The sequence below is a fragment of the Gossypium hirsutum genome, chromosome A09 (assembly GCF_007990345.1).
Source record: "Gossypium hirsutum isolate 1008001.06 chromosome A09, Gossypium_hirsutum_v2.1, whole genome shotgun sequence".
Taxonomy (NCBI): Eukaryota; Viridiplantae; Streptophyta; class Magnoliopsida; order Malvales; family Malvaceae; genus Gossypium; species Gossypium hirsutum.
In genome coordinates, this window is record NC_053432.1 from 8,774,863 (window position 1) to 8,785,143 (window position 10,281).

General features: G+C 34.6%; 1 non-coding gene across 1 annotated transcript; it reads right to left on the minus strand.

Moving 5' to 3' along the window:
- Positions 1-2,918: 2,918 nt before the first annotated feature.
- LOC121206855 (small nucleolar RNA R71) lies at positions 2,919-3,025 on the minus strand. The gene has a single exon (XR_005902027.1). It is a non-coding gene; the product is annotated as a small nucleolar RNA R71 (small nucleolar RNA).
- Positions 3,026-10,281: the final 7,256 nt, after the last annotated feature.

A 10,281-nucleotide genomic window follows, 5' to 3' on the forward strand; every position in this document is an offset into this window, starting at 1 on the left:
GATCTAGCATAATTTAATGGAGTTGCATGCAATCCTAGAAATAGGACGACATAAATCTACCAGATTAGAGTCAAATCTAATAGGGAAATCTATAGATCGAGTTAATCCAACGATAGGGGTTTTAATTAGAAAGGGATTTCAATTAATCAACCTAGAGTCAGTTGTTCTTACTCTTGAAAGAGATATTAACATAATTTAGAGATTTCTACAGATCAAGGCACAAGTGAATAAATCGTTTAAATCAGATTCAAAATAATAGGTGAAGTCTAGGTGGATTCTTTCCTGGCTATTGTCTTTCTCGTTAGTTGTCTTCTATTATTTTTCCATTTCATTATCTGTTGCGTTCGTAGTTAAATTAGATTAGTTAAATTAGATTAAAAACAATCACTTTAATTTATCGGCTAAATAATAGAAAAAAGGGTAATTACTAGTACTTTTAGTCCTCGTGGATACGATATTTCTTACTCACCATATCTATACTATTGTTCGATAGGTACGCTTGCCTTTGTCGTAATTATAGTTAATTTAGTGACCATCAAGTTGGTTTGGTGAGGGCATCTACTAACTGATGTTTAGCAAGAAAATAACCAACATGAAACTGCTTTTAAACACCTTTTCCCTCAAAAAATAGAGATCCAAATCAACATGTTTGGTCTTCGAATGGAGAACTTGATTAGCTGCCATAGTGATAGTGCTTGAATTATCACACCAAATTTTGGGTCGATCGAGAAAAACAACACAAAAATCTTTCAATAGAGATTGAAGCCAAATGATTTCAAATGTAGTGCCAACGAGACTGCATTTCTCTGTCTCAGCTGTAGATTTAGAAACATATCATTGTTTTTGTGACCTCCAAGAAATGATGTCAACTCCAAGAAAGACGCAGTAATCAGAGATGAAACATGAATCATCAGCATGACTACCCCAGTTAACATTGGAATAAGCAGTTAGGGAAAGTGAGAAGTGCTAAAAGTAACATGTTTTAACATCATTTTTAATGCATTTTTGGATGATTATTCGATGTTAATTGTGAATTTTATACTATTAATCCTTTGAATTCATGTTTTTATGCTTAATAGAGCACTTGGAAGCAAAAGGAATGCAAAATTAGTGAAAATTGGAGCGTCAAAGCAAGCTATAGGAGCCATACTAGCCAAACCATTCTACACAGCCAAACCACATGACCTGTGACCCACATGGGTGTGTGGTAGACCGTGTAAGTTTCATAGAATTGCAGACTGAACTGCGAAAAATCATGATTTTTTGGTTTTTTTTGGCATTCTAAGATGTATATATGACAAAAAATATGAAGATAGGAGGGAGCTGTTAGAAAATACTCAAGAAAAAACTCGAAAAACACCATTGAAGCTGATTTTGAAGCCGATTTCTATCAAAATTGAAGATTCCCAGTTGATTTCTTAGGAAGTTACCATGAGTTTCTTTAGTTCTTTCGGCTATACTATATATTGGATGTTTTTATTTTCAAGCATGAACTAATTTTCTAAATAACTTAGGGAGATGAACCCTATGATGGATTTTGTCATTTTATTTTTATTTTATGTAATAAATACTTAGCTTCTTATTCTCAATTATGTGTACTTAATTCTTGGTTTAATATTTCTAGAGTATTGATCCATGTTTGATGTGCTTAAATTGGTGGTTGAATAGACCCTATTTAAAATTAGATCTTGCATGCAATCTTAGAATTGAGTAGAGCTGTATACAATCCTAGAAATAGGACAACATAAATCTATTAGATTAGAGTCAAATCTAATAGGGGAATCCATAACACGAGTTAATGAGATAATAGGTGTTTTAATTAGAAAGAAATTTTAATTAGTCAACCTAAAGTCAGTTGTTTTTATGCTCGAAAGAGATATTAGCATAATTTAGGGATTTCTACGAATCAAGGTGCTAAGTAAAGATTAGATTGATAATGATAGAGAAAATCAATGTGCATTCTTTCTTGGGTATTGTTTCGCTTCTTGGTTGTTAATCGATTATTTTTGTATTTCGTTCTTTGCCGTGTTCATTTGTTAATTAATTTTGTTAATTTTTAGTTTTTAATCAATCACTTGAATTATTCAGTTAAATAATATAATAATGGTAATTACTAGTACTTTTAGTCTTTGTATGAACAATATCTTTATTTACCATAAATATACTATTAATTGATAAGTGCACTTGCCTTAGTCAAACTTTTAGTTAGTTCCATGGACATCAAGTTTTTGGCGTCGTTGCCGGAGACTAAAATATTAAGAAAACTTTTTTTCTATTAATTTAGTCATTTTATTTTTAATTTAATTGTTACATTTTAATTTTTTAATTTTTTTTATTCTTACAGGTTCTTTTAGTTTATGACTAGAGGCAACCCGTTGGAACAATTAGTTTTTTATAGTGAAATTTAAAAGACTGGTTGTGGAAATCAGAGAGAGGTTAGAGAACCATGACAAGGTCAACATATTTTAATAGATGAACAAGAACAAAAGAACATTATCGTGGAGATGGATAATAATCTAATTAATCTGTAACTTCCTATACATCTTGCTCATCGGACTATGTATAACTATGCTAAGCCCACTCTGATTGGGGCAGAATCGAATATTGTCAGACTGACTATTGTTGGAAACAATTTTGAGATTAAGCCGAACACAATTCAGATGGTGCAGCAGTATGTTCAGTTTGATGGGTTGCAAGATGAAGATATGTATGCTCATTTAGCTAACTTTTTGGAGATCTGCAACACATTTAATATTAATGGCATTATTGATGATGTCATAAGCTTATGGTTGTTCCCATTTTCTTTGCGGAATAAGGCAAAACAGTGGTTGAATTCACTTCCATGGGGTTCCATCACAACTTGGGTTTAGATGATTGAGAAGTTTCTGTTGAAGTATTTTCCACTTGCCAAAATAGCTAAGTTGAGGAATGACATCTCTTCCTTTTCTCAATTTGAGCTTGAGACATTGTATGATGCATGATAGAGATTTAATGATCTTTTGAGATGGTGCACTCATCATGGGTTACCTTTCTTGCTTCAAGTTCAAACATTTTACAATGGTTTGAATCCTTCGACTAGGGAGATAATTGATGTAGCAGTTGTTGGAACATTGAATAATAAGACATCTGAGGCAGCCTAAGAATTTATTGAAGAGATGACACTGAATAACTATTAGTGGCAAGTTATTAGAACGAAGCCTACTAAGGCAACCGGTGTTTTTAATATAGATGCAGTTGCTATGTTAGCAAGTCAGGTGAAAGTGTTGAGTAAAAAGATTGATGGTTTAAATTGCAGTAAACAGGTGAATCCAGTAATGCAATGCGATGTGACTGGAGTAAGAATGATCAATCCAAAATATTTACCCTTCATGTCTAACATGGTACATAAGCAAGTCGACTTTATGGGTAATAATTCTAGACCTCAAAATAACTCGTACATCAATAATTATAATCCAGGATGGAGGAATCATCCAAATTTCTTTTTGGGTGGTCAATGAAATCAAAGGTTACACAACCCCTTCCGGGTTTCCAACACCATATCAACAAGAAAAGAAGTTGAATATGGAATAGATGTTAACTAAATTTATTTCAGTGTCAAAAAATAGATTCTAGAATACTGAAACGACTTTAAGGAATTAATAAACATCTATTTAGGGCGTTGAGAATCAGATTAGCTAGCTTGCTAAATTTGTAATACCCTTGACCTAAGTTCAATGCCGGAATAGGATATAAGGTGTTACCGTACTTAAACACATGCTTATAAACATTTCCATGCCATAAATTTTAGTCCAAATTAAAACTTTTTGAAAACCGAACATAAAGTCCCTAATACGAGCCCACAAGGCCCAACACACGCTTCGAAATAGATTCGGGACTTAACTGAGTACTTTAGAAACTTTGAAATCCATGGTAAACAGGGCACACGCTCTTGTGGAAAAGTGGCACGCCCGTGTGTTGTTTAACATGACCATGCTGAAGGCCTGTGTAGCTCACACGGCTTGGGCCTACCTGGACACGCCCGTGCCCTTGTGGATTTATTTTTCGACTTGAACCTACAGGGTTTTCACACAGCCTGGCATACGCTGGTGTCCATGGCCTGTGTCCCTTACACGGCCATGACACTCCCGTGTTTCAACCCGTGTACAAAAACCTTGACATTCTGTTTCTGACATCATCATCCAATTAAGGGCACATGACCAAGGCACACGCCCGTGTGTTAGGGTGTGTCCTTCACATAGTTGAGACACACGGTCGTGTCTCTGCCCGTGTGTTTACTACCATGCATATTGACTTGAAAAATTGAGGTGCAGGGGACACACGACTAGACTACATGCCCGTGGGACAGACCGTATATGACACATGGTCTAGACGCACGCCCGTGTGTCATACACGGTCTAGACACATGCCCGTGTGTCTGCCTATGTGGACAAAAACAAGACTATTTACCAAGCCTTTTTTTCACCCTTACTTGCACCAATCTACACAACATCAGCCAAAACCAATCCAAGCATAACACATATAACCAAAACAACCACAACCATGAGAAATTTGTATCAAATGCATTCAATAATAATCAATATTAGCCAACATTAATGGCCTATACAAAATGAATATCACATCCATCATATGAGCCAATTTTTGTGTCTAAACTAATAAGACACTAAACAAAAGATTCAAGTCCCTATGCATGCCAAAATCAAAATATTAAACCAGCTATAGCAAAGCTTCAAGTGATAGTGTGATTGATGCCTCTGACGTCCCTTGATCCCCGATGCTAGCTTGGTGGCACTATAGGAAAATGGAAAGGAGAGGGAGTAAGCATAAAGCTTAGTAAGTTGCATATAAATAAGTAACAACATCAACCATGTATATTATAAATCAACACAACATTCTTGAGTGAACATGGGTAAATATCACTACATGCTTATATATATCTCAAGTATAAAGGAAAGATTTCAATATCATCCCAAGATCATTTTCATAGCTAGAACTTAATCATGTCATTCTTACCGTCAAGGCAACATAACTAGACTCATATCTCATGAGTTTCGAATAAGAACCTATGCCACTTACAACATGATTATATCATTCCATATCATTGTCATAAGCTTTTAAAATAACCCGTGCAACCATTTGGAATACTAAAGGATATCTAAAAAGCTTTACACAAGAGGGTGAATTGCCGATGCCATGCTCCAAACATGGTCTTACACTGGATCACATGTCAAGGCCGATGCCATGTCCCAGATATGGTCTTACACTAGCTCTCGTCTTAATGTTGATGCCATGTCCCAGACATGGTCTTACACTGGCTCTCAAAATATGGCCGATGCCATATCGCAGACATGGTTTTACACTAGCGCACATATCAATATAGACGCCATGTCCCAGACATGGTCTTACACTGGCTTTCATTACATTGCCGATGTCATGTTCTAAACATGGTCTTACACTGGTTCTCACAACATCGCTGATTCCATCTTCCAAACATGGTCTTACACTGGCTCTCATATCATGGCCAACACCATGTCCCAGACATGGTCTTACACTGGCACACATATCACCCAAATGTCATAGCATGGATATCCAATCTATTCCTAGGTTCAATCAGGAGTCTACTACATTGAATTTCATCATGCATTATTCATAAGCAATTTCAACCATATTATGCAAAGTTAATCCTTCAACACATAATAATGATAAAATTGCCTTACTTATGTACAACTTACCTCAGTATACAAAAAGTAGATGACTAATTTGGCTTTAGTCTACTAGCTTGGCTTTTCCCCGGTCTCGGTCCGGATTTCATATTTCTTGATCTAAAATGATAAAAATTCACTAATTTTAATCATCATATTAATTAATGCATTTCATAAATCATATTTTGGCAAAATGATCATTTTGCTCCTAGACTTTCACAAAATTAAGATTTTACCCTTAGGCTCGTAAATCGATTTTTATCAAATTTTCTCTCTAACCAAGCCTAGCCAAATTATTTTTATACTAGAAGCAGCCTACAATTCCCATCATTACACATATTTACCACATAATTTATAACTTATGCAAAATGGTCCTGGGTTTTCATGAAAACTACTTCACAAAAGTTGTTTGTTTAACAACCATGATTCATTTTCTTCCATAAAAATTCAGAAAAAAATATGAAATCTCATGGAAAAGCTTATACTTTCAACCATTTTACAAAATAGTCCCCTCATTAGCTAGATTATGCTACAAGGGTCCCAAAAGTACAAAAATTATCAAGAAAGGCCATCAAAATCACTTACTTGTAAGGGTAAAGAGTGGCTGAAATTTTGAAGCTCCAAAACCCCTAAAATGGATGAAATTTTTGGTGGTAAAAGAAGGGACGAAAAAGATGAAGTCTTTTGTGTTAATTAATCTTATTTTCTAGTCAAAATAGGCTATCAACTTCACCAAATTTGATTTTTTTATTCATCTTTGTGCCTATGGCTGACCACCCCTATTTAAATGGGTCTATTTTCCCTTTAGAGACCCCTAATTATGATTATCTAGCTATTTAACACTATTTGTTAGAGAAACAAAACTTTTACGCTTTATGCGATTTAGTCCTTTTTCGCAATTAAGCATGCAATCGCTAGAATTATTTCACAAAATTTTCATGTACTCATATAAACATGCTAAAACACATAAAATAATATCAAAATTAATTTCTCTGACCTCGGGTTAGTGGTTCCGAAACCACTGTTCAGACTAGGCCCAAAATCGGGCTGTTACAATTCTCCCCCTTTGGGATTTTTGTCCCTGGAAAATCTTACCATTAAAAGGTTTGGGTATTGGTCTCTCATAATTTCCTTGGGCTCCCATGTGGCCTTTTCAACTCCATGTCGATGCCACAATACTTTCACGAGTTCTATACTTTTATTTCTCAATTGCTTGACCTATCGGGCTAAGATATTAACCGGCTTTTCGCCATAAGTCATGTCTGATCGAATCTCAACCTCTGTTGGTGAAAGAACATGCGAAGGGTCAGAACGGTAACAGTACAACATTGAAACATGAAAAACATTGTGGATCTTCTCTAACTCGTATGGTAAGGCTATCCGATAAGCTAGCGGTCTAATTTTCTCAGTCACCTTATAAGGTCCGATAAAGCGTGGACTTAATTTTCCTTTCTTACTGAATCTAAGGACTTTCTTCCATGGAGATACTTTCAAAAACACCTTGTAACTGACTTGAAACTCAATTTGTTTTTGCTTCAAATCCGTGTAGGATTTCTATTTATCCGAAGTGGTCTTCAATGTGATATCCAGAATTAGAGCCTAATCAGAATAGTGGTTTCGGGATAAAAAATTTGAGATAGAAATAATTATTTTATAATTATTTTGAGGTCTATGATATGATTGCATGATTGTGAGAAAATTTTGTGTGAAGAAATTCTACGCATAAAGTGCTTAATTTGAAGTTAGGGACTAAATTGAATAAGTTGCAAAACTTGCATTCTAGAAGTTTCTAGTATGAAATTTGCATTGAAATATTAATTAGGAGGTCTTAAATAGAAATTTGACCAATTTCTAAGTTTATAGACAAAAATTGGACATGGATGAAATTTTTGAAAGTTTAGTAAGGAAGGGCATTTTGGTCATTTGGATATTAAATGAAATAAAATGGGAAAAATAACAAAAAAATGATCATCTTCTCCATAAGTTGCTGCTGAATTTTTCTCTCCACCATAGCTAGGGTTTCAACACTTTTAAGCCTTGATTGTAAGTGATTTCTATGTCCGTTTTTAATGTTCTTTACATTTTTGAAATCCTCGTAGCTCGATTTACCTGTTTCTACCAATATTTTGAGCTAGGGTTTATATTTAAAAATTTACCCATGAATGATATGCATGAATTTTGATGTTTTATGGTAGAATATGAAGCTTGAGATTGTGTTAAACAACTTTTGCTAAGTGATTTTACGTAAAAACGACTAAAATGACATAATCGGTAAAAATACCTAATGTTCATAAGTACATGTTAGAGTGAGAATTGGATGTTGCTGTAGAAGGGAAAAATGATCAAAATATCATAAAACATAAGAAAATAGGATGAAATTTAATTTACGAGATTTGGGGCAAAAGTGTAAATATGTGAAAGTTTAGGGGCAAAATTGTAACTTTGGAAAAATATGATTTTGGGTTGATTTGAATAATATGAGTCCTAATTAGGCTATATTTGAAATGATAGAGCAAGGAAAATCAAAATTTGGGCTAAAATCTGTAAAATACCAAGTTGTAGACAAAATGGTAAAAATGACCATTTTCGCATACGAGGTAAGTTCGTGTGTAAATAATGTAACATAATTTTTATTTTAAGTGATTTAATGTTATTTATATGACATGATAGTTATTATCATGAAATATTATGTTTTGTGAATTATTATTTGGTGATATGCAAATTATGTGAACAATTTAATAAGTATGAGATGTTAGCAAATATCGATTTCTATATTCCGAAGAAGGCGATCGAAATGTGTAATTGAAAAGAATCCCGTTGAACCTTAGGAATAGATTCAGATATTTGGGTATCTGAACTCGTTGAGTTGAGTCCGAGTTCATTTATGGATGCGAACGTCCGAACTCGTTGAGTTGAGTCCGAGTTCGTGAGATGTAACTAGGCATCCGAGCTCGTTGAGTTGAGTCCGAGTTCACTTATGGATGCGAATGCCAGAGCTCATTGAGTTGAGTCCGAGTTCGCTCATGGGCGGATTACATGGTAGCTTGGCTACATATGTGGCACTTATGTGCAAACTTTCCATGTATCCGAGTTATATTCCGATGTGTTCAACGGGTAAAATTCTAGTGAAATGGAAGAATACTCAAGATGCAAGTGACGTATTGGTAAGTGTTGTGGAATGGGAACTTTGGACAGGTATGTACTTAACCCTCGGGTTGAGACTTGTAAGACGATGAATGATGAATAGAAATGTGATATATGTTTTGGTGATATTATGCTAATGTTGGTTGGTATAATTGCTTTGTTAAGTTATTTGTTATTTGCATGTGAACTTACTAAGCATTTATGCTTACTCCTTCCCTTCCATTCCTTGTAGTTTTGACAAGCCGGTTTGGAGATCAGGACGGTCGGAGGCACGCTCACACTATCAACGGACCATCTCGGTATGGTGGCTTGCATTTTTTGGGAATATGGCATGTATAGCATTATAATCCTTTTGTGTATATAATCTTATGATATAGCTCATGGATGGCATGAAAATGTTTGAGAATGATTAGCTATTGGAGTGGCTAATCGAGATTATATTTGATAACACGTATGCTTTATGTGCTAACTAATCTATGGAAATCCATAAAATGGTGAAATTGACTATAAAACAGAATCACACAGCAGCAGTGACGTGAATTTGAAAAATCACTAAAAATAGTAGAAATAGAATTAGGTGATGAATAAAATATTTAATTTAAGCTTAATGAATCTATTTTCATGTGGAAGAAACAAAATAGGTAAAAAGTTGTATTTTATGAGATATTTACGTTTTGGTGAAACAGGGTCAAAGTGATTTTTGGATCCCCTGTTCTGACTTTATAAATTAACCATAAATCGTGTAAAAATAATTAGGACTCAAATTTTATATGTATGGATTTGTTATTGAGTCTAGTTTTATGAGAAATGAACGGAATAGTCATTGAAACTCTGTACAAGGAGATATCTGATTCGTAATACACAGGGGTCAGAGTAGCCAAATCTTGAAACAAGGGAGACTTTAACTAATAAAATGTACTAATTTGCCTGACCAAAAATTCTAGAAAAAAATTATTAACTAGATATATGAGTCTAGTTTCAAGAAAAATTTACAAAATTGGATTTCAAGTTTTTTAACTCGAGATATGAATTTTTTAACGACTGTGATGCAGTTAGCCAGCTTGTCTGGAAATTCTAAAATAAATTGTTTGAGCTGTTTAATTAATGAATTAAGTCCGTTAACATCTCGTGCTCGACTCCGGTGATGGTCTCGGGTACGGGGGCGTTACATTTTATGGTATCATAGCTATGGTTTAGTCGATTCTTGGGCTAACCTAGCATGTGAAAGAGTCTAGCTATACATGCCACGGATCCGTGATAGTGTGATGCCTCCCGACGCGTATGAGCACCGTCTTGTTTAGACAGTGGTACTCTCCAACCGAGCTGCACTGACCATGTTCAATGTGATGCAAAGGTGTTTGACTAAAATTACGATTATGATGAGTCTCGATTCAGAAAAGTATGAATAAAAGTTTATGATATATATATGTGATAACAC